Source organism: Lissotriton helveticus, chromosome 9 (assembly GCF_964261635.1).
Source record: "Lissotriton helveticus chromosome 9, aLisHel1.1, whole genome shotgun sequence".
Lineage (NCBI taxonomy): Eukaryota > Metazoa > Chordata > Amphibia > Caudata > Salamandridae > Lissotriton > Lissotriton helveticus.
This window is the reverse complement of record NC_136070.1, coordinates 1,168,932,227-1,168,954,514: the sequence shown is the minus strand read 5'-3', so window position 1 is coordinate 1,168,954,514 and position 22,288 is coordinate 1,168,932,227. Positions and strand designations below refer to the sequence as shown.

Here is a 22,288-nt window from a genome sequence, read left to right as displayed (position 1 = left end):
GCCCTCACCCGCAGCCTGCACTGATATCCCATTGCTGTGACTGCAGGGCCTCCCTGTCTGGGCACTTCATTCCTGGCCTGCAGCACCGCTGCTCTACCGATGTACCTCAGTCCTGCCCCGCAGCATCACTTACTGTGCATTGCTGAGAGCCACATACAGTTCAAATAACTTAACTTAATCCGGACTATCGGCTCCTCCCCGCCCCCGCAGTCTAAGAATGTACTTGAATGCTGGTCGGCAGCGCTCCTGCAATTCTGCACTTCGAGCTCCACTCCCATTCCTGCCCTGAAGCCTCCCTGCCATTCCAGAGGCTCTACCAGCACGTCCATCGGGCCATGCTCTGAGGCTCCCTGCTATTCCAGCGCCTGGTGTCTGTCCGTGTGTGCCCCATGGGTTGTCAGTCACCACCGGGCCCGCCGGGCACCCATACTCACTACATCACTCGCCCCGCGTTCCACCACTGGTTGGCAGCTGCAATTGGGTGGTGGTAAAACTGACGGAAACATGCTGCCACCCAAGCACCGGGAATGGGCACGATAATGTGCCAAATGTGCAGGGAGTGGGAAATAAACAGCCCTGCTCCGCGGGCGCACGCAGGGCACCAACTTCACTTGGTTCAAATTGATTTAAGGCCGACTTTACTGCTCGCACTGCACAATCCGGCTGTCCCATCTTGAGCACAAGAAAATGTCATTTTCCTTCTGCGGGGAGAGGCTATTACATTGATTACCCAGGCAGGCGTTTGACTGCACACTCTCCCAGATGCCTTTGTGGGTGGGAATGGGGGGATTGTTTAGTGCGCAGGTTTAACGATTCCCCTCAAGGCTCATATGGTGCATTTACTGGTGAGGTGTGGCTCACTGGTTAGAGGCGGCAGACCTGTAAGCAGAGAACGGCCCGGGACCAGGGTTCAATTCCCGACGCGGCAGGGTCTTGGACCGTTGTCAACAGACTCAATAATTCTCGCCTCAGTGCCTACTCTAACCAGGGAACACACTCGGTAACTCTGGGCATTAAGCTTGCCTCATCTCTACAACGGCCCCCCACAGACGCCGGGGATGCCTGGTTTCACCCTGGAGATACCCAGAAAGGGACCATCTCACAGGGAAAACCAGGACGGGTTCCCCAGCGGTCTACAGCGCCAGGACACTCGGGTAGAGTAACAGTGCGCTTTACAAGTATCCCACATTCACATTTATTTACTCTTGGTGTGCCTGAAAGGTGACAGATTGGGAGCAATGGAATCTGAAGTCTTGTGCAGCAACATAAGCTCTCTGACTGCGCACTTCAAATCGGCACAGGCAAGTGAGCAGGGTCATGCTCCTACAATTATAGGCCTCAAAGTAAGGGCTGTTGCTAAACGATGACATGTTTTGTGCCATAGAGGTGCGCCTCTCGGGAGGCATACAGGTACATGCAGTGAAAATTATTGTTCAGCACACTGGGCTGGTATTGTCATAACAGCATTTGGGCCTTTCTCATAGCTTCAGAGTGAAAGGCATATATTAAGCATTTAGATGAAAATCATCTTCTGGATGAATGAGAAACTAAAAGTGCTGCATTTAAGTGGCTTCTGCGCGCGTAAGCTCCTCACCCCCCTTGTTGCTTGTGTGCGTGAGCTCCTCACCCCCACCCCTCCTCGTTGCTTGTGTGTGTGAGCTCCTCACCCCCCTCGTTGCTTATGTACGTGAGCTCATCACCTCCCTCGTTGCTTGTGTGCGCGTGAGCTCCTCACCCCCCTTGTTGCTTGTGTGCGTGAGCTCCTCACCCCCACCCCTCCTCGTTGCTTGTGTGCGTGAGCTCCTCACCCCCCTCGTTGCTTATGTACGTGAGCTCATCACCCCCCTCATTGCTTGTGTGCGTAAGCTCCTCACCCCCCTCCCCCCTCGTTGCTTATGTGCGTGAGCTCCTCACCCCCCCCCTCGTTGCTTTTGTGCGTAAGCTCCTCACCCTCCTCCCCCCTCGTGGCTTCTGCATGCGTGAGCTCCTCACCACCCTTGTGGCTTCTGCGTGCGTGAGCTCCCCACCCCCCCTCGTTGCTTGTGTGCGTGAGCTCCTCACCCCCCTCGTTGCTTGTGTGTGCCTGAGCTCCTCACCCCCCCCCCCCTCGTTTCCCTTTCATTTTGATAAGGTGGTTGTTTGTACTGCTATTAATTGCTGTTAGTGACATGCAATAGCCACAAGTTCTCAATAAAGTTTCTTTTTTTTAAACATACACTGGTTTGGCACAACGGGGGCCAAGAACAACTTTGATGTGGGAAACGTGGTCCATTGATGATTGGAGAAGGGTATTATCGCGAAAGGTTGTTCAATTACCCAGTCGCAGAATGTAATGATAGTTAGTGCTTGTGCTGCGTTACGTCCCCTGGCTGTGCTTGCTCCCCTGGCTGTGCTTGCTCCCCTGCCCCCTGGCTGTGCTTGCTCCCCTGCCCCCTGGCTGTGCTTGCTTCCCTGCCCCCTGGCTGTGCTTGCTCCCCTGCCCCCTGGCTGTGCTTGCTCCCCTGGCTGTGCTTGCTCCCCTGCCTCCTGGCTGTGCTTGATCCCCTGCCCCCTGGCTGTGCTTGCTCCCCTGCCCCCTGGCTGTGCTTGCTTCCCAGCCCCCTGCTGTTCTTGCTTCCCTGCCCCCTCGCTGTTCTTGCTTCCCTGCCCCCTCGCTGTGCTTGCTCTCCTGCCCCCTCGCTGTGCTTGCTCTCCTGCCCCCTCGCTGTGCTTGCTCTCCTGTTTGTGTGTGTGTGTGTGTGTGTGTGTGTGTGTCTCTCTAGGTGTGTGTGTGTGTGTGGCTCTGGGTGTGTGTGGCTCTGGGTGTGTGTGGCTCTGGGTGTGGGTGTGTGTGTGGCTCTGGGTGTGGGTGTGTGTGTGGCTCTGGGTGTGGGTGTGTGTGTGGCTCTGGGTGTGGGTGTGTGTGTGGCTCTGGGTGTGGGTGTGAGTGTGGCTCTGTGTGTGTGTGGGGGGATCTGTGTGTGTGGGGGGGGGCTCTGTGTGTGTGGGGGGGGCTCTGTGTGTGTGTGGGGGCTCTGTGTGTGTGTGTGTGGGGGGCTCTGTGTGTGGGGCGCTCTGTGTGGGTGGCTCTGTGTGGGTGTAAATGCAATAGGTCATGCATTTGCGAGCTATTAAGCTATTGGCATTGTAAATGACAATGCCATTTATTTATGATTTTAAAAAAAAATGTCATGAACAATGCCAATAGCTCTACCTTTAATAATGCCGAGACCATTGCATTGTAAATGCTTGTTTTGGAGAGCCACATGGTCAAACTGACAGCATTTGAGGGTTAGCTGATTGTGTGTTACGCCAGCTTTAGGGCACCAGTGCGCCTGATGACTAAGGACCTGATTAAAATCTTGGCGAACGGGTTAATCCATCAATCCATCACAAGGGTGACGCATATGCCATCCGACGAAATATAAATCCCATTAGATCTCTTAGGAATTATATTTCGGCGGAACGGATGTGCGTCACCATTGTGACACAGTAACCCATCCTCCACGATCTAAATTGGGCATCTGGTTCAGCGAGCTCTAGTGCTTTGGATAGTTTTTGTGAAACCAAGAATGTAGTACTTCTGAAAAAAACAATTGTTCCATCAACCGAAATGGACTTTTGTAGTGTGCGCGTATTTTTTCATCTAAACAATGCTATACAGCAATGGGAGGGACATATTTTTAAAACACAGAGGTCACGAAGTTGGGAGAGGAAAAGAAAGGTAGAAAAATAGATAGGCCACTAAGGAATTCGGTTTACCGAAAATTCTTTAGGTGTTTCCCGAATGAGCAGAGAGGGTTGTTACAAAGATCAAAAGGCAGATTACTCGTGTTCATGTCAGTATCTGACAGCTGACATTCCAGAGTCCGCGTCTTTTCACCATTGTCGCTTGTTGTGGTCTTAACCAGTCACGTGTTTACCACCTTTTGCATTTTTGACAGTGCTAAGAAGTGTGATTGTGCGCACGGCCCAAGCAGCTCGCAAAGAGAAGGTGCCTCCGGCTACGAAGTCAACCCGAGAGACCAATGCTGTTGACGTGTAAATGCTTGAGTTTGTTCGGGTACATCTTAAGAGAATTTTATTGTCGCGGCGTAGAAGGGTTTGCTCTACACGGCGCTGTTCATTCGACACGCAGCGTACAGTTTTAATGTTTGCGGTAAGAAAGGGTTTTGCCAAGAAAGGGGTGTCTTGTTCTACCACACATCTGAATAGAGGATTCCAGGAGCGCAACCTGACACTCTGCTTTTAGCTTTATTACCAGCATTTCCTTTTGTTCAGTCTCCTTTGGCCCGCTTTGTGCTGGAAAACCTGCTCGGCTGGGTCTTAGGGTGTCAACTATGAACGAGTTCGTTTTTTTTTTGTTCCTGTGACAAGCTAATGCATCTCTGTAGTGTGTGTGTGTATCATAAGTGGGCGTGCATGTGAACCCTTGGGGCCATATTTACAGGATAATGATGCAGCGCAGCCCTGCAAGCTATCTTGCTACGTCGAGCTGTGTCATTAGGAAAGTGCAGTAATGTGTCTTATTTACAACTATATGACGCATCCTTGTGCTTTCCTATGCACATGTGCACAATGGGCTGCATCCTTGTGCTTTCCTTTGCACATGTGCACAATTGGCTGCCTAGTGCCTAACCAGGTACCTGGATTTCAGGTACGATTGTTTTTGTGCAGGAAGGGACTCCTTTCTGCACAAAAACAATTCTTGATAAAAAAAACGAAAGAGTAAACAACTAGGGGAAATAAAGATACTTCTAGTTGTGCCACTCTAACGCCTCTCTTGGGGAGGCATTTGAATCTGATGCACTCCCAGGTTCACGAGACCTTGTAAATCTGGAAAAGCGTCAGAATCCATGGGTGTTTCGTGGGAACATCCACAGCAACACCCATGGAATGCCCCTTTCATGCAAAGCAATGTGTGAAAGGTGCCATATTTACAAGGCCATGAAAAAACTCGTAGGGTGGCTTTGCGTGGCCTTGTAAATATGGGCCAGCACATTGCGCCATCAGAGCATCAAAAGAAATTGACGCTCCGGTGGCGCAAGGTGCTTGTATATAGGCCCTTTAATGTCTTGTGCATGTGGGGTTTTATCTGTCATGGGACATTTGTTAGTGGTGTTCTAGCTGAATAAGTTCATGCTCCAGCTACAGAGCTCCGTATGTAACCTCAGCTTCCTGAGTTTCACTTCCGGAAGGAATAGCTCAGCCTTTAATCTCATGAGGCTGATACAAGTGCAATCAAGTTGGGCAACTGTGGCATCTGTTTGGCAGCATTTTGATACCAATGAGGAATAGAAGTGCTATATAAACAGTTATTACAAGAAAGAGGCACAACCGGTTTGGCATGCATGAGTAGTATGGCAAATCATCAGCATTGATGGTGGAAACAGGGTGCTAAGTATTTGGTTTCATCTTCCTCTGTTGCTTTAGAGCATTCGTCTGTGATATAATTGAAGGCGATAAAACAAGATAAAGCACCAGTTACTGGACCGTCTCCTTGCTTGGGCAAAGTTTTTCCCCTCAGTTCGTGGTCCTTCTTTAAATGTGCTGCTAATAAGTTTGGAGTCCTAATTATTGCAAAAATGGCATTACCAAAATAGGATTTACACATGTAAATGTGTCTGCAGCTCTGAAGAGCTATGGGAGAAAGAGGTCGTAGTCTTGATGTGAGATGTGCTTCTTCTTCCGTATTGCCACAGCAGAATGATCCATTGAGGCGACCATGGCCTAGCTTTGAGAACTTCACCTGAACAGCATAGTGATCCCCTAGAGAAATGCCTGAGATATTGTGTGGAACAAATCATCAAGCAACAATACATATACACAACAAAGAAATTAAAAGAGGTCCAAGTCGAGTTTAAAAAAGAATCCTATAACAAAATAACAAACCATGGATAATAGGCTCAAAGGTTATAGAGCCAGGAGCATTAATCCTATTGTACTAAACTGAGAGAAAGTTGATACATTTAGGGTATGGGAAATAAAAGGAAAGCATTCCAAAGTGTCTTTATAGACATTGGGCTGGGGACATACCCTTCACACCCTCCAAGCGTGACAATTTCGTCTCCCAAAGCTATAACAAGGGCTTGGTGGCAGCTATTAGTCGTTTTTAATGTATATTAATTTAATAAACTACTATTGTTGTGTTCATCTTTAATTTAAAGAGACCGCACCACCAAGTGACAGACTGTCATAAGTGCCTGTGTTGATAATTAAGTGGCAGTGCAGAGCACCGGAATACACTGACTCAAATTATGCCCTGTTCTTTGAATTTCCCCAAAAAATTTAAAGCGTGAAGGTACAAATCTTCACCGCGAGAAGAAGCTGACTGTATTCGGTGGGCAATGGACTTTTGCTGGCCATGAAGTTTGAATTTCTTCCACTTGGAGTTTTCCTGCCAAAAGTCAAAGGGATACACCCGGACATCATCTTGGGGCTATCCAGTGTTGTTGAACCAATTTTGGCCATAACCTGCTGCCCTGTCCCACTAAGCATCTTCAACTTCAACTTCTTTTTGCAAGCATAGCAGATCCTTTCGTTGACACTGGTAGTTGATTATTTTCTTGTACCCGTTCTTTCATATTGAAATTATTTTGTTAATTCTTTAGCTGGTTTAAGAACTGCTCTATGTCTGACTCCTAAGTTTTTTGACAGGCTATTATATTCGCTGTCTCTGGTAATGGCTCCTTTTGACTTAATTGCCTTGATAAGGTATCTGCATGAGGTTTTCCTAGTCTACACGTGACCCTGTATTGAAAACGAGAAGAGAATAGCACTCATCTATCATGTATAGAATCAGAACATATAAAAAGCTTTAAAACAAGATTCGTATGCTCAATCCAGGCTGTTACATGATATTTAGCACCTTCAAGATAATTGGAGCATATTTGCGGTCCTCCTGATGGATATGGACGATGTTGATCCAAATTCTGTGTGCATAGATGGAAGAGGACTGCTGACTTGTTTTTCTTTACACTTCTTAATCTGCAGTCTGATAGTGTTCAGACAGTGGGTGTGCCAATTATCACCAAGAATGGTGAGCTTTACTGCAAGATAAGAGGGATGTTGGACATGAAGTATTTGTAATAGAAGAATCTGATTTTGAAGATTGTGCCGGCCGTCAAGGGTCATCAAGGGCCATCACGACAAGGGTTATGAGATAATATTTCCTCAGGCCCAGGATGAGACATGCTCCCCTAAGGCGTGCCAGTGTTGTGTCTGGGAGGCCAATGAGCAGAGCGTTACTACCATCAAAATACAAGAGTATGAGGGCTTGAACAACAGCACTGAAGTGGTTATCTGGAAGACCGTTTCACTTTCTTTGGAAGAGAGAGTTGGTACCATGCTATCTTTGTTTTTTGACTATGTGTTACTTGAGGGTGTTGTCCAGTGACTTTGCATTTGTTGGAAGCTAAGTATCAAAACCATAAAGGTTCATGTAATTGAGCCAGGTTTGTACTGGTCTTTGTTTGCTCTTCTTAACAAATAACAGGAATTCTGTCTTGGTTGGGTTGAGATTCAGTTAGACTCTGGTCATCCAGGTCTGGATGATATGCAGGCAGTGTTTGAGCCACTGGATGTCTGGCACAGAGGAGGCTTTCAATTAGAGTTGTCTATTATTGGCATACTGTTAAATCTTGATGCTCCTTTCGTAATAGAGGACCAAGAGATTGAACCCCATGGAGCTCTGCTCATGATAGGGACCTTTTGGGCCCTAGAGATACCCATGCAAACATCAGGTGTCAGTTGGGAAGGAAGGAAAAGAACAAGTGGAGGACATTGTCGGTAAATCTCATTCAAGACTCCAAGGTGCATGTGGGAGTGGGATGGTAAACTGTGTTGAAGGTATCTCGGAGGTCCAGCAATATCAGGAGGCAGGGTTATTCTTCATCCGTGGTCAGGAGGGCATCGTCTTTTATATGTAAGGTAGCAGTCTCCGTGCTGCAGCGTGATCTGAAGTTAGGCAGGTAGTCGTGAAAGTAATAACATTAATTTGCTTTTGGACTTGAACATAGATTGCTTTTTTAATGATCTTGCTGATAAATGGTGGTTAAGTGATCGGCTGACAGTGGGCGAACTCTTCATGGTCTAGGGCAACTTTCTTTAGTTGTGGGTGGATTGGGTCTGTCTCTAGAGCTTCTGGGAAGATTACTTGAGTGACGGAGCAATTGACAATGGTGAGTAGGGGTGACTGAGTATCTCCAGATAGGACTTTGATGAAGGATGAGTGTAAGACATAATTTTCACAAGAAGTGTCTTTAAAGTAGTGAAGTATGTCGGCGAGATCTGCAAGAGATTGTAGGTCTTTGAAGGATGACCATAGTAGGATTCTAGGTAAAGGGGTGGGCATAATAGAAGAAACCGGCTTGGTGTTGTTGATGTGTTGTCAAATGATTTTTTCACTGAATGATTGATTGATAGCACTGCGTTAATGTCTGGTTAGAGGAACAGATAGATCTGACAGGTGGTTGATGCAATGCTTGATTGTCTGAGTGTCCCGCTTCTGTTGGCGGCTTCATTGATGGTGTTGGTATAGTGCTTTGGTTTGGCTGATGTGATGGGCGGCCTCTGTGGGGAAACAACCATTACAACGCAGGCATCCCATCGCAATGCCATTACAACGCGGTCGTTACCACACAATGCCATTACTACACAAGTCAATACATCGACTTGCAGTAGACGGCATGCTAACATTAGAAATAGTGTAGTTTACTATTCCAACACCTTCCCTACTGTTACATAGGCTGGAGTTGGAATAGTAAATTATACATTACTAATGGTAGCGCGCCATCTACTGCAAGTCAATGTAATGATTTGCGTAGTAATGGCTTTACGTGGTAACAACGCAGTTGTTGTAACAACCACGTTATAATGGCACACGTTGTGATGACTCTCATTGTAACGAGTCATATTCCTTCTGTGTTGTGCAGAGGGATTTCAGCATCATGACATCCTTGGGAGTTTGTTTTTCTTACATTTACTTTCCTGTCTTTGGATGGATCTTTTAGTGCCAGCATGCTCTTTAGAGTACCAGGGTGCTGAAGGTGTTTGCTTGCAGTTGCATATTTCATTTGGGGCTTGCATGTTCCATAGTTTTCCACAAACATTTTTGAAGTTGCTTAGAAGGGTATTGGCAACGTTGAGTTGATAGGATGAGAGAGGAGTTCAAGCATTAGGTTGTCTATGGAGACATTTTTGAAGGATCTGAACGTTTGCTCTTTTTGTTTGACGTTGATTTATTGGTAACGCACTCAGTGGGCGATAAGGATGGCAAAGTGGCTTGCAGTCAGTTGATACTGATGTTGAGAAGACATAGTTGAAGATGTGGTCTTTGGAATGTCTTGAGTGGGTGTGACCTGCTGTTCCACGTTGAGTCTGTGACGTTGAAGATGGTGTCTGTTCTGATTCTCGCTCATTTTTTTTTTTTTTTAGTTTGTTTTGTCTGGAAGGTTGAAGTCACCCAAGAGGGTTTTGTGGGCTTGGCTGGCTGACGAGGTGGTGAGAATGAGAATTCATCAAAAAAGTCGATGTTGTGCCCGTCAGGACCGTGGATGAGTTGGAAGGTGGCTGTCTGAGTGATGCTTGCATAGGGTGCAGGACTAGGAGAATTTATGATTGGGAGTGAATACTCCCTTTCTTTTTTTTTTTTTTTTTTTGGTCCTCAACAGGTATGCTATAGCTTGTATAAAGAAAGACCTCTAAGATGTGGAGATGAACCATGTTTCTGTCATGAAGAGGGCATCAGGCTTGAGATAGGTGATTAAGTCTGTGGTGTCTCGTGCGTGGAGTGTTGCTGTATGAACTTTAATGAGCATGAGTTGAATGTATGTTGTGTAGTTTAAGGGTGTGTGGTAGTTAGAGGGATAGGAATGAGGTTGGATCTGGGTGTTGTATGATGGGCATTTAAGTTTTAGGGTTGCAGAGGTCTGGGTGTGATTGTGGGGGTCAACAGTATGTTTCTGGGTGGAACGATTTATTATTTAATACCTTGTAAGCTTCAGTGGGACAAGGGTTCCCTTCCATGGCCCTTCCTGGTCTTAACAGGCTCAAAGAGCAAAGGGTGTCTGTGTCTGTCCATTGCTGCAGATTCCTGAGGGGTGGCACTGCCTTAATAGTTGATTTAAGTAGGTAGAAGGCTGTAAGTGATGTTGCTTCCTGTGAAGATGGATCATGATAAAGGAAGTCCTATTTTTTGGCTTCTTGTTTTAAACATGATTTTGGCGAGAAACCAAATGATGGCACTTCTTATGCAGGTGGATGATGGGAAATTCAGTGATGTCACTTCTGTGAAGATGTGTGATGTTAAATTGGTAATACTTGCATATTTGAGGATATAGGGGGACAAGAAAACAGGTTAACGTGCAGTATTCAGAGCTGAAGTACACCCTGGAATCTTTCCAACTAGTCTGCAAGTTAGGCTAGTGTAGCAATGTTGTGCCAAATACCACATAAAAGTTAGGGGTGTCAATCAAACCGAAATGAATCAAATCACAATTCCTCATTTCTTTATCAATTATTAGAGCTGATGTTTCACATTGTAATCTTTCCTGATGTCCACGATGCTCCATTGATACCTCTTATAGACAAACCATTTTTTTTCTTTTAATTGTCATAGCAAATTTTCTCATAAGTCCGGTCTACAAAATATACTGGCATACCGAAATCTAGGAGAATCAAGAGTTTGAGGATTTTTCTTGTACAGTTAAAATCTCTAGCAGAAAATGAGCCTGGTTTCCAGCTTGGGTATGCCTCCTAAGGCCGGGCATACAGGTTTCCCTCTTGAGGGGACACTGATTCACAAAGTGCCCTGCCTGACCATAGTAAAGTCAGAGTTCATTTTTCGCTTGTCGCTGCTATTATTCAGAACTAGGAAGCCCTTAATATTTCCTATCTGCATATGCTCGTCCCCTGACTATCTGGAAGATGCCTTCGATGCCGTAATGGGCCACAAACGTTGAGCGGACACCTTTTTCCCTGATTGTCTCTGTTTCTGCAGATCATCAGTTTCGAGAGGGACATCACTGAAATATTAATTTTGATAAGGCGATTGGCAACCATAGATGAGGAATCCTTCAGGTATTAGTACAAAATAGGTCCGGGGGAACCAGTCCTTGGATATGTGCTCTTCTTTAATTAAAAACCATTTTAATTGGCAAAAATTACTGATGGATGTGGTAATATCCATGGACCCTGGTGCAGAATTGAGAAACAATTATGAACTACCTGCGTAGTTGTCTTAACAACATCCTTGAGGCGTTAAAAAAAAAAAAAGGGTTACTGTGAACAAGAGACTAATCGCAGGCAAACTCTTTTACGTTTTATTATAGGAGTGAACTGAGAAACTCAATGATGTCCCTTGGCGATTGCTTCAGACTGAGCCAGGAAATTGCCTGGAACCCTCACCAAGAGAAGCCCTAAAACATTCTATTAATGAACGACATACCGTAAAGAAACAAGACTTGAAATAAATACATAATAATAAGTTTTACTCTAGCTGCGTCTGTATTACATAACATAAGTTTTCAAAGGAACTGTAATGTTCACTGAGCTAGAAAGGTCTGAAAGTTTGAGGATATCCCAAAAAGTTTTCAGAAGGAGCTAAACTGGTCCTAGAAGATGGGGCCAGAATTCCAAAATCCTGCCTTGAAGACAGTGGCACTGTTAGGGGCTTCATTTGAAGAGGTGTTCCATCTTCGTCCAACCAAATGAGGCAAATAATTAAGATGGTCTAACAGATATGACTTTTCATTTAGGATATTGTTTAAATCCTCCTCTATATTGTCAATGACTTAAAGCATGTGTCAGAAGTGCCACCAGATATATGACCTGGCACACTACCAGAAAGTTAGATTTAGTTAGACACTGATATCTGTCTACACTACTTCACCCTGCTGAGTAACGATTGAAAATGTCAGACAAATAGGGTAATTCCCCAGAGGGAAGTGATGAAAGAGAGGAAAAGACCAAAATAGCTGTCTCAAGGGGAAGTTTTCACAGGATAATGTGTCTTCTTCAGATACTTTGTCAACACTGCATAGCTAGGTGACCGGATATGGCGTGTGACAGAAATAAAAAGATTAACTAAATGATAGCTTGTTAAACACTACATCATCGTGTATAAGGGATGTGCAACTCATGAATACAGAAATAATCCAACCCGCTTCCTTATGGGAAAATACAGGCGACCTATATAGCCAGAAAGTAACCCAGAGGAAACAACCAGAGTAGAACAAGGAAAGCTGAAGGGCACAGTAGCCAGATGGAGTGAAAAATCCAGAAGGACCAAAGCCTGGTTAGCCAAGCAAACAAAGCTGGTGGTAGAAAGGGCCTAAGCTTAACCAGAGGGAGATGGAAGGACAAAAACAAGCAAAGTGCGGCATCAGGAGTCATGTGAACAGCGTTTTGAAAGCTCAACAATGCAAAACGTTGAAAGATACCGATACCCATGCCTTGGCGTCCTACATTCAGTTCTAAGTCATTGGTCAATACCACATTACACAGACAGAGGAATTATCACTTGACAGTAAAATATGATCCTGTGATGATTCATTTATTTCCATAAGTGGAAACGACCTTGCAAGGTTGGACTCTCCTGTAGAGAAAGCTAGCAGTTCTTGAAGGACGGGTCTGACAGATCGGTGTGTGGACTGATGGTTTTTTGTTGACTCATTGTGGGTATTTTTGTGGTCTTTTCCTCTGGGATTATCACAAATATTACCAGCAGCAAGCACAATTGAATGCAGTCACTCGTGTCTAACAAAAGACATATACAGCGTGTCTTTACAAGTTCAAAACTGCCCTGATTTGCAAATGTGAGACACTTATTTTTAGCGATCTAATTCGGAGGCACACTTATTTTGGTGCGTGGGCCTTTTTTCTGTCCTTGTCCGTACCTGCAGACGGTGTTCCGATGACAGAAAAATATTGCCCAGAACGCAGGCGACCCATGCGCCTGAAATTGGAATGCATGTGAGGGATGGTGGTCTCTAACGGCAGTAAATTTACACCAAGTGCTACACATTTAGCTACTGAATGAAATGTATTTCATTTACTGTAATTTTTACATCTGAAATTATGCCAGGATTAATTACAAACCCGCTGCATTAACTAATAATTGCTGTAGTGCCAGGTGGTAATCCTGTTCATAAAGACATTACCACCTGTGAGACCAGTGGTGATTTGCGCTATACAAAAACATTGTAACATAACATAACATAACCTGTGCTCACTAGATTACCGCCAGTATTTCCCATTGGTGGAAGAGGTGTGGCGCAGCGACCAGGGTGACTGACTCCGGACCTCAGGGTTCACGGTTCGATCCCCGGCACCGGCGGCTGGTCAGCCCAGCACCATGTGACTGGGCAATAGCTCGCTTAATCTTCCCGTGGGTCCCCAGCGCTGGGTCACCACTAGCTGGGTGCTTTACAAATACTGGTATTTCATTACACAAACTAGAACTGGTCGGCACTTCGAATTGAATTCCCAAAATAGGTCTGACATGACCTTTCTGGAGGTATAGCCCATAACCATATTTCACAATGTAAAGCTTTAGCTATGCGTTGTCATTTAACATTTGTGTAATGAGGTGGGTCTGTTTTTATCTGCCTGCGTTCCCTGCCCATCACATGGGAATATATGATAGTACATAGTATATTCACCATTTTACCCGTTATTTTTTAGTTAGCCACCTAAATGCTTGAAAAGGTGTTCTGTTGCCTTTCTTTATTATTTATTTTTCTACTGTTGATAATTACTTCTGACTGTAAAGGCTCCGAATATATGTCAAGCTGCCAGTGGTAAGGTATAATTGCAGTAGCCCGGAGTGCTAATGACCGCTTTAATTTTGGCCTAATTTATTCCCATGTGGTTGTTGTCTGTGTTAATCAGAGGCAACCTTATGTCCTCTTGTTTATCATTGACCATATCTCTGGGGCTGCCTGCTTACAACACCGCACCCAGAATATAAACACATGCTTGGAGTACTTTGTTGTCGCCCAGGAGTCCATATTTTAAGTTTTTGAAGAAAGAAAAACAATATGCCACTTTAGCACTTAATTAAGTTATGTGGGGTTTTTTTTTTTTACAATAATTTGTGAATTCTATACCTGCAACTTTCTAGACCCTTGTATAAAGTTATAACTCAAATGTAGCCATTGTTTATCTTTCAAACATACATATGCATATAAACAAACTATTATTGAACCAGTGCAATAGCAGCACATTATTACATGGCAAAACTCGTTTTTGGCTCATCTTCATACATTTATGACTAAGTTCACCGAGTTTCGAATAGCTTCCTGGGATGCATATGTGGTTGCATGTTTTTATTATAGCGCTAGGGGTTTCTTTTGAAGCACTTTAACCAATGTGTTTCAGTAGTCCTCAAATGTACTCTTTGTTCTGCTATGACTGAGACCATTGTTATGGAAAGAAACAAACGAATAACTTCTGTTTTATGTAGCAGTTCAGTTGCTGCAGCATGTATTGTTGTGCTGTAAATAAAAAGGGTCCCTAGTCTCCCGGGTTACCCATGATGTCCATCTGGAAAAGAAGAAATAAAGAGCTGTTCCTTCTGGAATCCAACCAGTGCCTGTCCGGTTTCAGATGCATCCCTGCAGATGGTACTTGTGCTATCCACATACACATGAATATCCGGTGAACTAAGCAGGCTTTTCCACAGAAGGTCTTTGTTTCACCCAGTGTCGGGATGCAACATTTAATTTGTTCACTTTTCTTTTGTTTGCCGTACAGTGCCACCATGTAGCAATGGCCTCACATCAGGAAGAAAATAAAGGAAACACATTTATTTGCTTTTCTTGGCAAAGGCAAGAACATCCTTTTGAGATTCTTTCTTTCAATTCCCTGTCTTTGACGTTCAATTACCTTGTAATGGGAGATAGCACTTCCTAACAGTTGCTGCAGAAGGAGTACCAAAGGACACCCTGCTCTTCGTTTGCGGATGAGGAACAGTTGACAACTTCAGTTACCATCGCTGCTGACCTCACACCTGTCCATTCAGGCACTTTCAGCAGCTCAAGTCATTGCTGGTTATTCTGTGAAGTCATTACGCAATGATGGCGAGTCCTACACACCACATTAAGCAGTAGGAAAGTAGCAAACTGAAGCTTTGCCAGTTGTGACGGGCACTGTGTCGGCCAGGGGACTCCTCTGGGGGTTGGAGGGGTGGTGGAGGTGGAAGGGAGGAGATTGACCTACCTGCCACTGCCTCCCCACCCACACACCTCTACACCCCATAGAACAGGGCTGGAGGAAACTGCTTGTGTGTCGACCTAGTCTGGTACCTTTGAGCCATGTTGGATAAACAAGATGGCCTTTTGACAGATCCTTGTACAGGTTGTCCTGAGTTCATGTGGAGACCAAGATATTCAAGGACCTGGTAGAGCTGGTGTGAGAGGCGAACTAAGTGTGGGTCAGGCTAGGATTCTGAGCGGGTAGTAGGGTCTGCGTTCACTCTGGGACCTCCAAGCCTTGCAGTTACAGAGGGGAGTTAATTTGAATTAATGCTTTTATATAGATCGAACACTGATGGGATGAAGAATGGAGCTAACGCTGGGGTGATGGGATGAAGAATTGAGCTAACGCTGGGGTGATGGGAGGAAGAATAGAGTTTACTTTGGGGTATTGCAATTCTTCAAGGGTACCGGGATGTGTCACAACATAAATGGTATCCGTTTTTAGCAAAGGAATGATTTTCAAACGAGAGGTCCTCTCCAAGCCCTGGATCAAAATTAGTTAGTAAAAGAACAAAATCTGGATAATGCAAAGGTCAGTGAGTGCATACAAATGAGATGATGAGAAAATTGTTAACTTGACCTAAAAATGACTGAATGTAGCGCTGTTGATAGGTGCAGGACACACAACCTCAGTTTTTGAGGTGTGTGTTTTTTTTCCTTCTCTCTTAGGTTTTCTGTTGTTAAAGGCGTTCTTTCCCACAAAACACAGTCCAATCAGGCTCCGTAGTGAATGGGCCGCTGTCTGTTGAAGTTACACCTCAGTGAAATACGTAACTGATGCGCAGAGGAGGAATTTCCCGCAGCCCTCCTGGTGACTAGTTAAACAAGGCCACGGAGGTTCAGCTGCATTCTTGGGCTCTGCGTGACCGAACACGCGCAGACGTCGTCTTCAAGGAGGGGTGTGCGCGCGCGATGAGCACTGACGTGGCATTCCCGCGCTTTCAGAAACCCTCCCGAAGCCTGCAGGCACATGCTTGTCCACCACAGACATTTAAGGAGGAGGGTACCTCACCGCTGGTGTCTGTTTTAAGAACAGGATGACTTTGTGGCTGTGGGTGGCAGACTAGGTGTTTCCCAGAGAAGGGAGAGCAGACATTCTTTTGAGTGCGATTCCAAGCTCTAGTAGTTTGTTCATTTATTATGCAGTGTTTAATTGAACAAAACATTCACGACATGTGGAGAAAGAGGGAGCATGTTTAATTAATGCAAGTTACCGCAGCTGCGGCGTCATTGAATTTGTATCACAAAAGCTGACTTTGTAGTATTGTTGTTTTGTGCATAGTTTCTGAATCCCCAGTACCCCTTTGCCCCATGTTTAATTTATGCAAGTTACCGCACCTGCTACGTCATCGCAGTTGTTGTTAATTCCAAGAAAGCCCAAGGAAATCTAGGTATTTAAAATATATTTGCATGCTTTTTTACCATTTTTAATATGGCAGTTCTAATACATATTTTTTGCATAATTTAAAATAATTAGAATAAAGTGAAATACGAAATGTAAACAGGTTTCGACCAAACATTATGCAATTGCTTCTTTTTTTATTTTGTATTTTATTTTAAAAGAATTTTTGAGAAATCATTATTACACCTGGTGTTACAGCACACCACACAGTAGAATACTTTACAATACATACAAATTATAACCTTCTTTTTACGTAAATTACACACAGCATTGCAATTTTCCTATCCAGTAAAACAGAATACAGAAAAATAAAGAGACCCAGCACAAAATATAAACAAAGAGTGAACAAAATCTAGCGAAATAACCTGCACAAGTATCCACCCGATGTAGAGAGAGACAGACATCCCTACCCGGGTATGCTGTACAAGCCCCTTTTCCATTGCTCATTGGGATTCCAGATTTTTTCCCCTAACATTCTGCCCCTGCGGCCTTTCTTAGCATAAATTGCGTTTTCTAAATTCTAAGCAGCCAACAACCTGGCAGGCCAAATATGGAGAGTAGGGGGCACCTTATCTAACCAAGACTTGGCTATACATATGTGCAACACCGCCATAGCCATGAAGAGAAATTCTGCATGCAGGCAGGCCCCCTGCTTCTACATTAACCCCTAAGATGATTAAATCCAGTGGGCTAGGGCAGTACGTTTTATTCAGCGCCCACAGGATCCCTGTTAGATTGGATTACTTCTTCATTTCAAATTCTTTAGTCACGAGAGCACGGATAAATAAACAACCCAGAATTATATCCGATCATAACCCTTTAATACTTACGCTTAAACAGGGGAAAGTGGCGGTTAAAGAAAACTGGACTTTCGAGAGGGCTCTATTGAAAGACGAGGAATACGTTAAGCACATGCACGAATGGATGGCTATGTTCAGGGAAATCAATAGAGGTAGTGCTCCCCCTGGGGTTGTTTAGCACGCTTTCAAAGCCGGTATCAGAGTGGAGACATTAAGCTATACACTACATAGAAATAAGCAGGGTAAGATCAGAATAGAAAGAATTACAAAAAAGGTAGCAGAAATAGAGGAGGAGCTGAATGTAGCTGTAGAAAGGAAGGCGCCCCTGGAGGACATCCTCCTCAGGATCACGCTAAGCAAAGCAGAGGCATGTGAGTGTATTTTTAGTAAGGCGGCTGCTAATTACTTAATTATAAGAGAAAGTTTCTACGAGTTTAGCGAGAGAGTAGGGCATATTCTTGCGATCGGTACAAGGCAGAAATTGGCGGCTGGGGAAATTAAGGAGATCTCGATGGCAAGGGAGGTGTGGCTTCAGGCCCAGAAGAAATAAGAGAGGTTTCTACGCGACTCTCTACGACCAAAACCAGTCAGCAGAAACAACCCTCATTACGGAGTATCTTGATGGTATTCCACATCCGGTTCTTTCCGAAGAGGAAAAAGCGGTGTTGGATCTCCCTATAACGCTACAGGAAATAGCCTTAGCTTTGGAAAATCTCCCCTCGGGGAAAGCAGCAGGCCCTGATCAGATACCGGCTGAATTCTATAAAGTTTTTAGTGGGTCGCTTTGCAAGGACATATATACCACCTTGGTGCAAGCACAACAAGGGTTATCGATACCCAAAACCGGGGGGGGCTGATATAATAGTTATATTAAAAAAGGGTAAACCTCCTTTGGAACCTGGCTCCTACAGGCCTATTACACTCATGAACGCAGACGCGAAAATATTCTCTAACATACTGGCAACGAGGTTAGGCAGGGTGATTGAGAGCCTGGTCAGTTCCACACAGCACGGCTTCATCCCTGGAAAGGGTACCATACAGCACATAAGACCGATGACGACACTGTTTGATGCAACGGAGGTCTCAGGGGACCCTGCCGCAGCTGTGCTTTTAGACGCAGAGAAGGCCTTCGACAGGGTTTCCTGGGACTACCTGTGGATGGCTCTGAGGTGGTGCGGCATAGGTGAAGGTTATCTAGGGGCTGTGCAGGCTTTGTATAGGGACCCGTCGGCTAGAGTGAAAATTAATAAAGGCTTCACCAATACGCTGCAGAGTAAACTGGGGACTAGGCAGGGGTGTCCCTCCCCCCCATTATTATTCGCTTTATATATGGATCCACTGCTTAGTAGGCTAGAATAGAACAATAAGATCCCGCCCGTCGTTATGCAGGGGGAGGAGTATAAAACACTTGCATATGCAGACGACGTTGCCATCATCACGTCGGCTCCAAACGAGGCTATTAAGGAGGTTGAATTGGAGGCTAGGGGCTTCGGGTTAAACTCAGGATACACGATCATCAATAGGGCTAAAACCCAGATAATTAAGAACGCTTTTACATCTTGCGATGACGACAGGGTGGTTCCTTCAGCTATATACTTAGGGATTAGGATCACATCAGACCTAAATAAGTTGGTAGAGCAGAATATGGAGCCACTAATACATAAAGTTACAGGGGATCTTGAAAGGATTCACAATCTACATCTAACACTAGTGGGCCGCACAAACGTTATAAAAATGCTTAGACTGCCTAAATTTCTCTACTTGTTTAGGGCAATCCCGCTGTTTTTTGAGCCCAAATGGTTTTGCACATTAGAACACATACTCAATAGGTTTATCTGGGCCCACGGCAAAACAAGGAGAGCTTACCGTTATATCACCCTGCCCAGGGAGAGAGGGGGCCCCAGATTTCAGAATGTACTACTGGGCGGCGGCACTTCAATACATGCAGGGGTTAATAGGAGGAGCTGGGATAGGAGTAGGGGATTCGGGAGGCAGGCCCAGGTACACCAACTTATATGCTATCCTGTTGGGGAGTGAAGCAGGGAATTTTCTTAAATTGCATTGACTTCAGCTACTATAAACGTACAAAGTTTAAGACATTACAAGCAGCGTATAAAATCTGGGCAGCTTGCTCCAAGAAGTTTGGCCTTGGAAGGTTCAATAGATATACTCGTATGTTAGCAAACGTCTCCCTGCCAGGAGAAATAATTAGGGACTCAGTGATGTTGGACTGGGGGGATGCAAGGCATTCAGAGTAGAGGATCTTTTGGGCCTTAACGGAGTGCTTCAGTTCTCGGAAATACAATCTAAGTATGGTATAGATAGTAGGAGTTTCTTTAAGTACCTGCAGGTCAGGAGTTTTATTTCTAGTAAGCATGGCGGAACTTTTGGGTTCGGCCACAAATCGCATTTTAGACGCCATTGAGGGTAGGGTGGACTGCACGAACCGTTGGCTCTATGCAGAACTGATTGCAGCTAAACCAGATGACCTTGAGAAATATGCCGCAAAATGGGCAGAGAAATTAGGCATCACTCAGGAGGGGTTTCAGGTCTCCCTGGGTCTGGGACGTACCATACTTTGCTCGGCCTCCCTACAAGCACAACACTACAAGATGGTATATTCTCTGTATTATACACCTGCAAGGATAGCACAGTGTGGGGGGGGGGGGGGGTACTTCAGGTATTACCTGCCCACGCTGTGACTCCACTGAGGCAGACATAATTCATATCTTTGCTACATGCCCACAGCTCTATACACTTCTTAGGGCGATTGAGAAGTTTATCGACCGCTCATTGGGGATTAAGATCACCCTTTCAACGGATTTAATCATCTTGGGGGTTAATGCAATTGCTTCTTTAGAAAAGAAACACTACTGTAGTTTTTTGGCAGGGATGTGATCCGCATGTTAGCGGTTGATTTATTGTTGCATGAAGTACGTATCTAAATTTCAATGTATTTGTTTTATTTATAGGTATTTATAAGTTTGAAAACACTAATATTGATTTCAGTAAGTAGATGCCTAACATGCCTTGTGTTAAGCCTCTCCATTTGTTTTACAGTGTTGTCAGGCTCCTGAAAAGAAACACCCTATGTCCTCACTTTCTTTGTGGCAGCCTTGAAGTCAAGCCTTCTGGTATGTTTTTATTTTTATATTTTTGTTTTCTAAAGGAAAGCCAATAACCCCGTGTGGAGTCCTGGCACTAGGGTAGGGAGTGTATAAGCAGATCTAAATGAAATTGAAGAAGTCTTAAAATGACTTAGATTTAGCTTTTTCCAAAACTGAGAGGAATCGGTAATGATTTTAATTTAGATGGTGAAGGGTTCCACAGCTTAAAAGCAAGAAGAGAGAAGGAATGGTTCTCATCTGGGGTTTCCTTGTGGTGACGACAATCAATAGTTTAGAACCAGAGGAGTGAAGGGTCTGAGTAGGGTGATGAGACTTGAGTTTAGATCTAAGATCTGATATCCAAGCTCGGGTATGAATTTGGTTGTACATTTTATTCCATTGCCATGCTGAACTGGGAAGTTCATTTATTCTACTTGTAGTTGGATTGTATATTAAGTGGTCAAGGGCAGTGCTTATTTACTAGAAAAATGTTACTGGATTCAAAGGTTTCCTCATGAGCCTACCCAATGCCAGAATTTCCGATAGCCAAAGCTCACTTTCTTCCACCACCCTACGTTCTGTGTCTGTTTATATCATTCTTGAATGTTCTGTTACATCCTTGCTTTCTTCCTTTGTCAATGTTTACTTATCTTTCTTTTATGCCATCTTTCTCCCTTTTCTACCTATTGTTGGCTTTTTATGGGACAAAGTTAGAAGATAAATGAACAATAAGTCCAATTTCCCACAAATGAGCACTGATGCCTACCATCTGCATAAATTAAAATTTGTACAATTGCTCCTAGGCTCAGTAATTTAGTATTGCAAAATCCCCAGTCTGTCCTAATCTGAGAAATTGATAGTTTCTTCTCTTTTATTCTAGCTCAGCAAAGATTTTGTAAAGCATGTTATTTCGATAGTGTTTTGAGAAACCCTTGCCAAACCCTTGCCAAACCGTATTAAGCTTTGAAGTGTCTTTTGGCAACTTTTCAGCCTTCAGATTTTAAAAACTTTAAAAAAAAACATAAATAGTTAGTGTTATGTTCAATTCTCCTTGCTGAGTTCCAAACCCAAATGGTGCATTGCAAACTTTCTGTGAAGCTTTCTAGAGTAAATCCTAAATGACCTATATTATTTTGTATAGACAACCTTATGTGAAATGGTATTTAAAGCCCCGAATATTGCATATTGAATCAAAACATTCGGTTCTTCTTCGGTTCAATAGAACAATTTCCATATATAATGTAAGATGATACAGATTTGAGAATCCTGCACATCATTCTCTATTCCTTCATGTCTTCCACTACACTGTATCATGCCTCTAAATCAACAAAATATTGGGGTTGTAAGTGTATGTGGTGCCTGGCAGTATGATGTATCCCCAAAGACTGCTATGGATCTTTAAGTAAGTGTTATTTCATATGGTCAACTGCATGCATATCCTTCTTCTTTTTTTTCATTCATATTTAATTTGTAGATATTTGTAATAGTATTTTTGTAGAAAGGTGAGGAGTTGGCAGTCTAAAGAGACTCTGTTCCCAAACAATCTACAATCTACAATACTGAAAGAAGCCAATGCAAGTTTTTGCTACCACCCCAACATTTCACTACCTTACACATTCTGCCATATTCAGTGTGGAAAAGTGGTAGCTAGTGAGCTGATTTGAGGGGACAAAAAAGATTAACTTGATGCACAGGCAAGTCCGTTTTCATCTTTTCAAATGCGACATTTGTGGCAAACGATTT

The 22,288-nt window shown here is 44.2% G+C and overlaps 1 protein-coding gene across 7 annotated transcripts in view; it reads left to right on the top strand.

The window, feature by feature from the left end:
- Nucleotides 1–22,288, top strand: part of PRKCD (protein kinase C delta) — a 408,906-nt gene that overhangs the window by 141,639 nt on the left and 244,979 nt on the right. For all 7 annotated transcript variants that reach the window (XM_078661638.1, XM_078661637.1, XM_078661636.1 and 4 more), the window contains exon 3: nt 20,499–20,572. The gene's annotated coding sequence lies outside the window, so the exon portion shown is untranslated. The remainder of the gene's footprint in view (nt 1–20,498; nt 20,573–22,288) is intronic.